The following is a 15,395-nucleotide window of genomic DNA, read 5'->3' as shown; positions in this document are numbered from 1 at the left end:
ATAATAGTTTATATCCAGCCTCCAATTCAAATTCTCACGTTGTGAATCATACCAGGCATTCGAAAAACTTCCGATTCCCTGCATAATCGTTATTTTTCATCCGCCTCAAATTAGACGACTTTTGCAAGAGATAAAACCCAAAATATACAATGTATATTATACATATGTATGTTATATACATCCATCCCCATATCAGTAGCACTACGTACCGTATCAGTAGTACTACGTACCGTATCATTTGTACACTGCGATTTGAACCCGCTCCTCTCATACTAACTTTCCGTACCTTTCCAAACGCTGCGTTAGCGCCATACTTTATAATGGCATCTCACTTGCAATGAAAATACGTAGAGCTACCTACAACAGGTTTTTCGCGACCCAGAGTAAACCATGGTGCCAGAGCCAGCGGTGGTCAGTAAAATACTACAGTGCTCAACTATGCCAAGAATGCTTCCTTTTTTACATACTTGGAAATCGGTATTCCGCTTGTACTTGTAGATATTTACGCCGTTACTCCTACTTCCACGCGAGTTCCAAGCGTGACTACTTTGACCTGCCTCAGGACGCAGCACAGGTAGAACCCACACGTTCCTACATGCACGTCATCTGAGCTATACGGTGACGTCACAATCTGAAGAAAGAGGTTTGCACACTGAGCAGAAGTCACTTCTGTTCCCTGCCCGTTCATGCACGACCGCGGCGCATGACATTGCCTTCAATATACAGGCTACTGCTAGAACATCTGCATCGGTTTCGTCCCCATTCGCGGCACTAGCGAAATTTTCCGATTCATTGCCCCATAACTGCATGTAATGGGGAGCCGATCACTGTAAACAGCAATTATGAACCAATAAATAGCAGGGAATGTCTCCACTGAAAGGAGACAGATAATATGTAAATAGTACCAATACCGTGCGAACGAGGCAGGGCGGTCTCATTCGGAATTCCATCCAATCAACCACAAACAACAGTTAATTCAAACGTTCGGGTTGACTTGAACTAGATCTATGGCCACATATGATATATTGATGGGTAGGGATCAGCAAATTGGATTACCTCAGTGATTCGGAAAGTTTGTGCGACCACAAAGAAAACAATGCCAGTTTTTCACCACATAATGATAATTTCGTATTTTTCGACCATGCGTATTTCATTGTACTTCGTGACAATGCCGTGTGTTGATCACGTCTTCACAATAATGTCATCTCCACTAACGTGAGTAGCTTTGTGATACGACCACTTTACGATTCGTATCGTAACAATTAATACTCCATTCGGATTCGAGTTCTCGCATCATTGTGTCGATATCTAGGCGCTAGGCGACAGAACTAACCGACTGGGACAGCGAGCAAGTTCAGCGAGCAAGTTCGAAATTACGGCAGACTACCAGTTTGTTTGCATGACGTACTCACGCTTTGTTACGCGCATGCTTTGAGGACAGTCGGTATCGTTACGGAAGAGTTAAATCCTGCGAGGCTCGCTGACATCGCGCAATTTCACGCCAAAATCAAAGCCACTCGCGTAAGCTATATATTAACCGATCTATCTGCATCAAGAGTTAATCCGTGACAATAATTGAACTTATCCCTGTCGAGCACTCAACCGCCGCACACAACGACGGCGGTATTACACCGACCATCAGTGACCTGAATGAATTATTTCGTTTCGCACATTCGCGAAGTGTCCGTCGAGTGCCGTGATAAATGGCACTCGTAAATCGTTTCGCGAAGCGCGCCGAAGTGCTGGAATAAAACGCCGTCAAGCGCGAATATACTGTGGAAAATACGCTTCCGAACGGAGCGGTGGCCTAATTTTTGAGATGGCGGCAACGCGAGCTCGGCTTACAACTCCCTCATCAACGTATCAATATATCGAAGTTACGAGCATCATAAATATTAAATTCGCCACTCTGCGTTGATCTGCTTGTAAAAACTGCGATCAAACAGCGACCGGTGTTTAGGCAACTGTTCCTGCGACTCCGTCCTTTTTTCCGCTTCATTACGTGTGCAGAGAAGACAGGGATATCTAGATATCCGTGAGAGAAGAAACTGCATTCCGGCAGCGAGTATGCGTTGCGTAGGTAGACGGATCGAAACAAAAACACTCGTCAAAACCGATAGTGCGCAATGCACCCATTCAGAAGAACTAGTCTGTGAAGGCGGATACGCAGTGGTGACCTCAAAAATTTCAAGTTCGACAAGAATTTGCGCTTTCCCTAGCGCTCCGAGGCCCCGTGAGAACGAATGCCCGACTAAAAAGACGCTATAATATGCCCATTACTCGTATTTTGTTCGATTTCGTAACGAGATCATCGATGGTCACTGCGGTGCAATACAAATGATTCCCAGTGGTATCATCAAGGACGCATTGATTCGAATACGAATTACGAGGGAACGCACTACTTTATCAAGTACGACGGACCAGGACTGTGAAGCAGTATTCCGCCTGCAATACGTCAAGTCAAGTGTCTGCATTCAACTCAATATGCAAGCAGTTTCTACTAAATAAATACTAGTCTGCGCTCGAAATTACTGGACCACGATCCGGCACGCGGCACCCATTTCGACTACTGGTACCTTTTCATCGCTGATCCTTTTTATTCTATCTTCTGCTACTTTTAATTCAGTGTGTATGCCTCTTATTTGCATGTTCGATGTATAGGCGTGTTGTTGATTGCAAAAGACTTCTCCAATTACTTTCCACTTCCTTTTATCGCTAACGATGAAAGCTGAACTGACCTGAAATGTGAGGCGATTCGCAGCGGCAGTCACAAAGTCTAGATGGGTGGAATCGACGATCAACTATAGACTATGAAATACTGCAGGGGCGGGCAACTTCTCCAACTGTGTGGCCTATTTTATCTTGATATTGAATTCATGCGGAACGCGGCTTCTACGACATTTGAAAAGTGGCTCGCGACCCGTTTTGAGTTAGCGACCTCTGGCATAAGAGGTGTCTTACAAAAGCCTAGAAGTGTTCCGTGCTACAAGTCGGCGGCTACGGAATCAAAAATAAGGAATATCGGCCTGGTGTAAATGACCATTGTAGTCGAGAAACACCATGATTACCACAAACGATATTAGGGTTACGAGTACATCGTAAATGCCGATAATGTAACTCTTCCCGTTTCGACGAACTTACGAGTAAGCTCCACTCTCGCACGCAGCGCAGTGCGCAATGCGCATACATGTATTGTATATAATAACATGGAGTCACTAAAATTTGACGTAGTAAGCAGGTAGCGGGGAATCTCGGCAGACCGTAGCCGCTGGCCGCATTATCATATAAGACGGAAAACTGTCCGCGGGCCGGATCCGGCCCGCATGTTGCCCACCCCTGAAATACTGGATATCGGCCGAATTAACCTATTCTGAAAATTGTATAGTTCGATATGGATCCGAGTACAAGGCACGTCGAAAGATGCACGACCAGCTCGTTAATTTTGCATGCGTCGGACATCAAATATTTAAGCTACGATTCCATCCCACTGACTTTAGCATCGATTTAGCCGCCCCAACTTCTTTCAGAGAGACAAATCAGTGATAGCGTTTCCGACCGACTGCGATTATATCCGAAAAGAGTCGCCCAAAATGAGCAACGTAGCCTACGGAGTGTAAGGGGTCAGTAGACGGCCTAGCGCCGCACGGCAACAGGTCTGCATAATTCAGATATCTCAAAGAGAATGCGCGATGCAATCTCAGTGATCAAGGATCGCAAGCGCCTATTCAATCTGCACTAAAGGTAATCAAACTTGACGCCATATGTTCTTGCGGCATACGTCTGCGAAGGTGCTTGATCGCTGTAATTTTCGTCCAGATTCTACCCGCTGCGACCCGAGTCGAGAGGCTTAACTTGATATCTACAAATCAGATCACTATGTGAATAATGCGCTTCTCCAAAAGTCAATCCTGAAGGCATGGAAATTGAACTGAAGTAGTTGCGGTGGACGGATAGTTATGCAGCAGGTAATATCTGGCGTGACAAAAGATATATAATAGGTTCGAAAACAAGTTCATTTCAATACAATTGTCAAAATTTCAAAACAAATCACTCCTACATTTCACGGCCATGGCATAGTGGTTAACAGTGACACAAAGAGATTCGAAAGTGAGACTACTGCCTTTGGGCTGTGGTTGTTGTAGCCTACAATGTATATGAATAGGTGGCTGCAATCGATTTCACTCACAGCTCACAAGTAAAATCAGTTCAAAACCAGCTTCCCATTTCACAAGTTTTAAAAAGCCTATAGTACTTTCACTTCAAGAAATGTCAAAGTAGAAGTGGTCTAAAACTAGGGTTACCATACGTCCTCTTTTAAGAGGATTTGTCTTCTTTTTTGACTTTTTAGAAAGTGTCCTCGGAGGACGCCCTTTTGTCCTCTTTTTTGAGATTTTGTCCTCTTTTTTGAAAATTTAGGTCAGATTTAGAGCAAATTGCGAGTGATATGCCGTAAATTAGCACAGAACTGACGCTCCGGCGGGTATTTCGGAGTGAAAAACGGTTATTTAAGCTCTGGGCGGAAAGATGACCTTTTTTCTTTTTTTTTTTTAGTCATCCACCTAGCAATGCGGGAAGAAAACGGTATTTTGAGCTCTGATCGGAAGAGATGACCTTTTTTTTTAGTCGATCGATCACAAAGTGGGAAAAATTCACCGGTTTTTGAGAATTCTTCTCCGGTTTTGCAAGTCTCAAATTTCTGAAAAAGTGTCCTCTTTTTAGATTTCCAAAATATGGTAAGCCTATCTAAAACCCAATCACTCAAGTAGCCTACAGCAGGCAATATGCTTGAATACTATGAAAAATTGATATTATTTAGTAATCATCAGCTTTAAATTCAGCAATAAACTGATGCATTGCTTTGCGTGAGCTTGATAAAGGGTACATACAGCACATCACGAAGAAAATTCAAAGAGCTGTCCAAGCGGAAGGAGGCTCTGGAATTTCCATTGACAGCTTGTAAACAATGGTTTTGCAATTGAAATTTGACATCATGGAGCTAATAGATCCGATGCTGACACGTGCTGTTTCTCTACAAAAAACAGAAACTATACTCTGCAAAACGTTTACTAAGACTATTCATCGAAATGAAGTTACTACTGATGGATTTAAAACTGCACCAAATCGCAAGATAGATTGTACCGCACTATCCTCCCTAATCTATTATGCAATCGTCCAATTTATCAAAATACACCGAAACAATGAAGGAAGCAATTTACTTATTATGTGCCAAGCTAACTGAAATAATTAGTATACTACAGGAACCAATCCCTGTTGTTAGAGATCCAAATAGAGAGAGGAAACAAATTGAACCAAGTGCTTCAAGTTAACCTGATATTGGACAAATGCATATACTTATGAAAACACCAGTAGCCTGGTAATCATGATTGTGGAGAGCAGTACCCTCAAAATACACCCTATAAATATATTAAAACATTTTCTTCAATGGTGGCACGCACAAATGGCATGCTTTCATAGCTATGATGCAATTATAGTGCTATTATCCGGTTCGGCTCTTTGCCATGGATCTCTGCCTGGATTTCTACTGTTTCGGGATACCAGCACCTAATCAGAGTAGGCTAAACTATAGCTAACATGAGGATTGCAGAATCATCTCAAAGAATCCTATAGTAATGTCATATCAATAATGTAATTCAAACCACGAAAAACATTTGGATGTATATAATTCTCAAAATGCTGATGCTGCTACAATAACCAAGGCTATGCCTCATACCGTAAAGATACGCTATATAAGGCCACTGTATAGCTCTTGAACAAATTCAATCGCTGATACAAGACACAACGTAACCAGGATTCCGTAAACTGACTCTAAATTCCTGTTCTTCCAAAAAGCCATTATAGTCAACAATTGCAGTACAACAGTCTGTCTATGGAAAGCTAGGAATTTTGTGAGAAGGCAATTGACCAAGTATAATATGAGTATTCGCTAATAAAACATACAATCACAAGTCTCAACAACTTCCCTACCAAAACCAATTCAAGATTTTCTTCACCTACATTTCTGCATACCATGTATATAATTGAATTATCATATGTTTTATAATGGTCTATATTTCTTATTATAACCCATTTTGTAAGATCGTAAATGATCAAATAACATAGCAAAGAGTTGATGTCATTTGCAGTAGTTAATACTTGCAGGATATCAATTTAAATTTTTGAAGCATCAATCACATACCAAACTCGCAGGAAAAACTGACAAAGTGACATTATGGTACTCAATCGAGATATATACCTATGAAAAAGATTACAGGCTTACAGCCTTGGGAGTGCCTACAACGTTGAAGCAATGAAAAGGTGCCAAAAATAATTGCAAAAATGACTAGCCACCAAGTAATATCGACTTGAAAATCACAAAAGCTGTTTCTTTGACCAAGTTACCAAACCGCTCGCCATACAATAGTGATGCACATTCTGGCATTGCATATTTCAGTGCCATTGCCCTAGGGCCAATATCAGAAAATCCACCCTTCATGAAGCATGGTTGTACTAAAAATACCAAGATTGCTAAAAATGAAACCACAAACCAAATAAACGGTTCTTAAATCCTAACGAGAGTCCATGGAAGGCGCAAGCAAAATCATAACAAAAATCTTGTATTTTCTTATAACATCATATCGTACACAATGCACAACATGAATCTTAAAACCCCAAGCAACAAAGGTTTAAAACTAGAAGTAGTTTACAATGTCAAAGCAGCCACTCTTGGTGTGCAGAAGAAGCAGCGCACTTCGACGCCAGCCCCTGGCAAAAATACTCAAGTTGGTTGCTGATATCTGATAAGATAGGCAATATACCTGTCATGCCAATGTTGTTAACAATCTGTGACAACTTTTAATTATACAATGGTAATTCTGAGTTGCCAGGAAATAGGTGTTCATCAACCAGGCACTAAGGCAGAGTTAAGGCCTGTATAGCGAATTTCTACATTCACTAAAGCCTAAGAACAAACCTGAATTGGTTGAATAAATATCCAAAAAAGCCAGTCTGAGATGCACATCATCGGCTACAGAGTCCTATGCTTTTCAAAAACAGTTACATCCTCCCAGATCACGATATCACAAGTTTTTTTACTGCAAAGACGTCTACTGCTCATTTCACTGTTCACAAGTCACAACTCAAGGCAACTATAAGTTCTTGGTTAAGATCATCTTTTTCTATCGTTAGCCCATGTCAATTGTCCAAACAAACAAACCCGAGGACATCGCTCATTCCTCGCATTAATACCCAACATACAAATGGACATGTCGCAAAAGACGTGTTTCGATTTCCCAAATAAAGGAGCAAATAGTGTTACATATTAAATTTACGACGATGACAGTCGGCGTATACAAATCTTTGGGGACAGCGGCGCAATCGTTATTGGATTCCGTTGCACACAGTGCATATTTATGCTGTGCTAATATACCTGCTCGTACATATCTTTGTGTAGGCTATATATCATCTTCGCCGAGCATTTGCAAACAGCTATTTGAACAGCCAAATGAAATAGGCCTTTACTGCACGTCAAAAAGATTATCTGTCTCCTGCAAGCAAAGTCTAACACGCACACAGTAGGAACAAAAACAAAGCTAGTAGTATCGCAAACACCACAAGTAGATAGTGCTTTTTGTACATTGTATATCATACATATTTCAATTGTTGAAATAGTTTAAACGGCGCAACCGAATGTGATGCCAATTACTGTGCTAATAAGGACGGGATTGCATCTGGCGTTGATTACATGCACAGTGCAAACTTATCGCACCACGCTCATTGCTCATGCACATGCGCTACGGCAACCAATATGATAACAACTTTGCAGAGGCAGACACATATGATTCCCGACCGCTGCATTCTTCCTTGTATAGCTTAGCCTCGATCATGGTAGGCTACTGCCTCTAGCGTACAATATTTCGTGTCACTATACAACAGGGGTGGGCAAACTACGGCCCGCGGGCCGCATGTGGCCCGCGAGAGTCTTTAGAAACTAATTAAAAATATTGAGAAAATGCGTACTAAATATCGAATTAATGCAAGGACTTAATTAAACTTTTTCTTAGTATATTTCACCATGATAATTCTAAGGCCGTGGGTCTCAACCTGAGGGACGCGTGCCCCTTGGGGTCATGAAAGCATCTGAAGGGGATCGCGAAGCTGAGCTCAACTGAAAATGTTTTCGCGCTTCGCGCGATTTACTTCCATATCATAATTATTGCTCTTGATTTAGTATGAATTTCATATTTAAAAATCTCTCATCAATAGTCGTAACCTCCCATGCCACCAAACTATCCATTAGGTTTGCTATAGCATCCTGGTTGCGTTTTGTGATATGGCGATAAGGGGGCGCGAAATCTACACGTATAGTAGAAGCGTGCTTGAAGCTAACATGGTTACGATGCTGTCAGCATTGTGTGTCCTCAGCACCGTAACTGCCGCACCCCAAACCCCCCAATTGGGGGGGCCCGAGCTCGAAGGGGGCCCAAAATTATTTCGTGAATTAGCATAAATCATAGAGTATTTTTTGAAAATTTATGCAATTTTTTCAAATTTTTTTCGCGCTGCGCGCGAATTCAAGTAGTCGTTTATCCTTGTTATTGCATGGGTATTGGGCCATTACCGCGCCACGACCCACCAAGACATACAATCAAGTTTTAGGCCATAAAACATGCGACTCCAAGAAGTGTGCCAGAACGATCGGCAGCGAGAAAACCTTGGCCGAAAAGGTCTATGCCCTTATGCTGACCGAAGACTTCGTTATATATACAAAATACATATATATAGGTTTATTTGTTCATAGGCGCCTAAATGACTGGCGCCAAATGTTCCTGTATTTGCAATCTGAACCTCACAAGACAAATACCATCCCGCTGGGAAAAATTTTATGCCAGTGAAGAAATACCAATTTGAAATCGTGTGCGTCTCTTATACGCACAACCGCCGGAAAACTTGAAGGGTTCCACGAACCCCACGATACATTGTATGTTGCGGTGTTTTAAGATGATGAAAATATTACAACATTGAATTGACCCATAGTGTTCCTTATTAGAACAAAGTGTATAGAGCAGTGGGTCTCAACCTTTTTCAGCTCGCGGACAGGTAAAATTTCAAAAGATATTTGGCGGACCGGTGGATCTTAAAAATTGAAATCAACCCAAAATGTAATGTAGGCAGCCGTTTTTCAGCAAGAGTGGTACTAGAGAACGGGTGTCCAACCGTTTTGCTATTCACGGCCGCATTTCGATTACTTATTTTGCCTATGGCCGCATTCCAGGACATAGTCATAATGAACTAGCTGGGCGCGAAATGCCCATGTTAAACTGACCATGTCAATTTCTGATGAACTCCGGACTAATCTACTTTTTCATATCGTCTTACTATACGCACCGAAATCGCTACATATAGTGATCATGTTATGAATAAGTACTGGGAACGACGTTATGGTCGCGCGAATCGCGAAAAATTTTAACGATTAACGAATGAATTTCGTCATTCATATTCGTAGTTTCAGATATTACTATCAAATATATTATATCCTTTCCCAGCCAATGCGATTGGTAGAGTTGATTGATGGAGGGAGTGTTTTCGAAAATTTGAAGCAAGTTACAAATGATGATGCATCTTCGGGTGGGCCAATCGTTATTATAGTCACTTTTGTTGCTTGTTTTTATTTCTTGACCTCCCATCAGGATTGTGGGAGTGGAAAGATATTGGAATCTCCCAAACGTACCAGAAACAAATTTCTTTCTTGAGGAGCGCACGATTCCAAGTTGGTTTTTCTATTTGGGGTGCATCATTTTCTTCTGCTGTTCGCATCTGTACTGTGGGGCTCAGATTGCAGAGGCCGCTACGAATAAAATCGAAAAATGAAGTCGCATTGAAATTTCAAGATAAGTTGACATATATCAGGAATTCGGGAGTCAATTCGTAAATTCAATTTTCTTGTCGACTGCCGCAAACAGATAGGCCTACTAGTTGAATTACGTGTCCACGGCCGCACAAATTTCCTTCTACGGCCGCAAGTTGGCCACCCCTGTACTAGAGAGCTACATTTTGATGGTATTGTTCGTAATTAAATATTTTTATGTTGGTATTCGTGTGATTTTACGGTAGTGTCTGCTGAGTCGAGGTAAAATTGACTTGCTCGGATAAACATAGGCTAATTTCGCGCCGAATGCCGACCGCGCCAACTCGAATAGTATTCTTCTCTATGATAATATCCAGAGATGAAGCGGTTTGCAGTAGGACCAAGCACCTTTTGTCGAATGAATCGAAAACGAATGATCGTACCAATTGCGCGGGTTAGCGAGTCACCGGAGACAGCTTGGACTTTAAGCCAAATCGATCATGTTTGCGGGCCTAATCTTACCCCACGAAGTTCTGCATCAGTTTAAATAACGTTTTATTATTTTACCAATGGACAAGCCTTCAACATCTTGCATCTTCAAATTAAGGTATAAAATCCTAATTTAGCTCGCGGACCGACAGAAAGGTCGTCGTGCACCGGCGGTTGAGAAACCACTGGACAGTGGACACTGGTATAGAGTCAAGTGTAGCCTATCTGTTCGATGCGGGTGTGATCAGACGATCATTCCTATCTACTACCGAATATTGTGCAATGTGCATGCATGTTTTCTGTACCACCATCATTGCCGTCTGTTGTTATGTATTTTGGTTAGATGAAAATACAGGCTCTCTCTCTCTGTCTTAGAATACTATGGCTAAACTAAACTATTCTACTGATAGCTGTGACACTATAGAATGTTACTATAGAATGTTTCCATTCTATAGCAGGGGTGGACAAACTTTTGAGCTCGCGGGCCGCATTCAACATCTGAATCCATTCGCGGGCCGCAAAAATTGGGATCATAAACCAGAACGCAATATTGCTGGTATTTTAATTGATTATATAGTGAGGACATGGAGATAATATATATGCTTATTTGAAACAAACCAAACATTGCTATGATGATATCGTACACGCGCCAGAAACAATGGCGAGATTTCATAGGCTGGCCGACCTCAATAACCAATTTGTCAAAACTATAGAGATGAAAGTCTGTTGTCCCGATTCTTAGAACAGGATTGAAATTTAAATCTGTGAGCACACTGAGCAGTGATCTGTTCATAGATTTATCAATTCCGCTTTGGGTTCATACCCACGAAATGTCAGAAGTCGATGACTGGAAGCTTATCACATCAAGCTCAACTCTATTTAGGGTCACCGACCTTTTCGAAACCAAGAGCTACTTTTTGGGTAGCCTACTGATTGATGCGACGGGCTACCAGCAGAGGTGGTCAAAGTAGTCAGGAAAGCTACTCAAGTAGAAGTAGGAGTAGCGACGAAAAAAATCTACTCAAGTACGAGTAGAAGTAGTCTACTTCTTCCATAAGCAACCTAAAACTACTTGAAGTAGAAGTAGAATTGACCGACTTTAAATCTACTCAAGTAAGTAAGTAGTTGTGAAAACGATCCTAATTCGTTCACATGGATTGTCAAAAGGTGCAAATTGAACAATGCGAAAGGTGCCGAGCTCTATTTTATTGATGCATACCAGGAGGTATCCAATTTTCGACAGCATAAGCATTCATCCGCATCATGGGATGAAAACGATAGTATTGATATGAAAATGCGATACTAATCCTCTGTTTTCTCGAACAGCGCGTTTTAGGAAATATCATGGTATGGAGCCCTCCCCCACACTCTGCGCGATGAGTAAACGTTATTAAAAAATATTGTGGCCCGTAAAAATGCCAAATTGTGTAGTTTTATTTCCGGAAATTAAAGGCATTACTACACTTACTATTATACTTCAACGTGTATGCTGTCGAGGCAAAAGAACTGATATGAATTAGAACTCGATACTGGGAATTGAAAGTGAAATATCAATATTGCAGAAAACAATACGTTCATATTCCCAAATTTACTCCGCTGGAATCGTTTAGACTGGCTCTCTTCAACTCTTCAGCAGTGAACGCCAGTAAATCAGGTTAACCAAGTTCGAAATATAGAAAGAATTGTGTCGCTGTGACGTAATAATGACAAGTAGACATTTACTGGGGTTCAGCGCTGAAGAGAGTCAGTCGAAAAGCTTCCAGTGGAATAAATTTGGCAATATGAACGTTGTGTTTGCTGCAATATTGAAGTTCTGTACTTCGAAAAGCCTATTGAAATATAAATACTACTAAAAGCGGAACATGTATTTCATGTCTTTAGTCCAGAAAGTTTCAAAGGTGGTATTATCGAATGTGACTATGGAACGGAAACTCCCGTTTTCCCATTGTTAAGTCACGTTCGACTGAATCTAGCGACTTTGGTCAATCGCAGCGCAACAATCGAGCAATTTGCCTTAGGTTAAATGGCATATCACACTTGTAGATACTCGACTTTGATAACGAAATTACTAGACTAATCAGTCAGTGGTAATCTTGAAACTTGCTACAGTGTAAGATGACATCATCAAGATATACAATTCGGAAGCTAGTCGCTCATCTGGGTATGCAACACAATCAAAATCAACATAGACCGATAGCGGCTTTTGCGAAAAATCCGTTAGGCGCTAGGCTGCGCGCTCCTATATACTTGACCTCGATAACGAAATTATCACCCTAATCAGTTAGTGGTAATCTTGCAATACAATTCGAAAGCTAGTCGCTCATCTGGGTATGCAACACAATCAAAATTAACATCGACCGATAGCGGCTTTTGTGACAACTCCGTTACGCGCTAGGCTGCGCGCCCCTATATACTTATACTCGACTTCGATAACTAAATTACCACCCTATTCAGTTAGTGGCAATCTTGAAAGTTGCTGCAGTGTTACATGACATCATCAAGATATACAATTCGAAAGCTAGTCCCTCATCTCGGTATTCAACACAATCAAAATCAACATAGACCGATGACGGCTTTTGCGAAAAATCCGTTATTGGCTAGGCTGTGCGCACAGTGCGCAACTGCGCATCTATACAGTACATACTCGACTTCGGTAACGAAATTACTGATCCAACCGTGTAGGAAGAGCCTTTAAATTTCGCACAGAGTTAGAACGCATAATCCGAATGGGGAATAATAGATACGAAATCTCGTCATCTCTCCCGCTATGGAAATACCTTCAAAATCTATAGAGCAACACAGGTTTTTGCGTAAAATCTGTTCCGCAGGCAGGCCTATAGGCTGGATGCAGGAATGTAACAGCACTTCGTCAGCCCCCCCAAAACGTTGGTCTTGGGCCCGCCATAGGGTGATAAATAATGGCCGACGCCGAAATACTTATTTGAAATTTCGTGTATTTGTATATTGCATATGTATGCGCAAAGTGCGCTATCGCATAATAGATTTTACGCGAGTAGGCTATACAGGTGCGCGCAGCCTAGCGCGTAACGTATTTTTAGCAAAAGCCGGCGTCGGTCCATGTGGATTTTAATTGCATACCCAGATGAGCGACTAGCTTTCGAATTGTATATATTGATGATGTCATCTAACACTGTAGCAAATTTCAAGATTGCCACCAACTGATTACGGTGGTAATTTCGTTATCGAAGTCGAGTATATAGGTGCGCGCAGCCTAGCGCGTAACGGATTTTTCGCAAAAGCCGCTATCGGTCTATGTTGATTTTGATTGTGTTGCATACCCAGATGAGCGACTAGCTTCCGAATTGTATGTCTTGATGATGTCATCTAACACTGTTGCCAGTTTCAAGATTACCACTGACTGATTAGTGTAGTAATTTTGTTATCAAAGTCGGGTATCTATAAGTGTGATATGCCATTTAACCTAAGGCAAATTGTTCGATTGTTGCGCTGCGATTGACCAAAGTCGCTAGATTCAGTCGAGCGTGACTTAACAATCGGAAAACAGGAGTTTCCGTTCCATAGTCACATTCGATAGTGGTATGCTAAACAGCTCTAAAACTAAAAAAAGTCAGAGTCCACTTTTCCAGATTAGGACACGCCATGGACATTTTGGACAATGGACATGCTAGATTACGATGTGATAAGGAAATGCTAGATTGCGAAACATCGGGTTCGAACGTTGTGATCATAGTGTCCTATATGGTGTCGACACAAGCAAATCGCACGGTTCAATGAAATTGTATCACGTCACAGTTTCCATTTGGCTACAGGCAATTTGACGGTGATTTTTGACCGGCTTGCCGAGCATTAAATTTGATGAATCGGGTATCAATCGAAAGCTGACTCTGCACTGATTACGAAAATATAAATTTTATTCCGCTCGCGGCCCTGGAACCCCCACAATCAGCCCCCAATTATTCATTGTCGAGTAGATTGGCAGTGTGACGCAACAATGCTGTCTGGCGGAACGAGAGACTAGCTCAAGAGCAAGGATGCGGCCGAGCGGCGAGAGTGGGATCAGCTGACGTCGCGGCAATAGCAATGTGCAACCGCGCCACAGAGAAACGCTGCGCTGTTGATACTTTTTCTATGCGTTTCGGTACAAGCGAGCACACACCAGCCTTTCCTTGACTTGTAAGGGTAAAACTGGGTCCACAGAATGTATTAGGGCCCTACCAATTTTCGCGCAATATCCTTCAGCTGATAAAGATATGTAGGCTACGTCCAAGTAGTCTACATTGGATATGTCAAATTATTATGATATCGATTGCCTTAGCCCGCTTGTTGCGTAGGGCTCAAGAGATGCGTGGCGCTGTTGATACTTTTTCTATGCGCTTCTAAAAGCGAGCACACACCAGCCTTTCCTTGTAATGGTAGAACTGGGTCCACAGAATGTATTTGGTCCCTACCAATTTTCGCGCAATCCTTCAGCTGTTAGAGATATTCCTAGCAAGAAAAATATACTTTCAAGTAATAAGATTCACTCAAGACAGCAAATTTAGATAATGTAAATATATCATATTGTAGTAATACAACTACAGTGTTGAGTTTTCACTCTAGTCCCCATAAGCACCACGTCGGTGACCTTGCCAAATTCCGAGAAGGCGAAAAAGTGCAAACTCTGTTTGGCCGAATGGACAATGGACATTCAGTTATTCACAGATGCGAAAAAATACTGCAAATCCGTTTTACGTAAGTTACGTTAGGAATATATATACAGGCTACAGAATGAATATAATTCAAATATCTGTGATACCACTGTATTACTTTTGACGCAAAAGGTCCCCGGCATTCAAAAAAACTATTTGGTGATTGAAAAATGCTAAACCAAATTCCAACGTCAACGTTTATAGTGATATCAGATATATTCCAGTGAAAAACAAAGGTATGAATTTGGTGGTAACATTTTGGAATCATTTGGCAGGTATGGCCCGCAAGCTTTTTAGTAACGGATTGAATCCGGACAGCGATACCAGTTTAATTCGACACTCCTGCTGTTAAACTTTATTCAACAATCAACATTTTACCTGCTGCATTCGCG

The sequence above is a fragment of the Botryllus schlosseri genome, chromosome 2, assembly GCF_051294905.1.
Source record: "Botryllus schlosseri isolate E-star chromosome 2, Bs_hap1, whole genome shotgun sequence".
In the NCBI taxonomy this organism is placed as follows: Eukaryota; Metazoa; Chordata; class Ascidiacea; order Stolidobranchia; family Styelidae; genus Botryllus; species Botryllus schlosseri.
Note: the sequence above shows the minus strand (reverse complement) of the source record.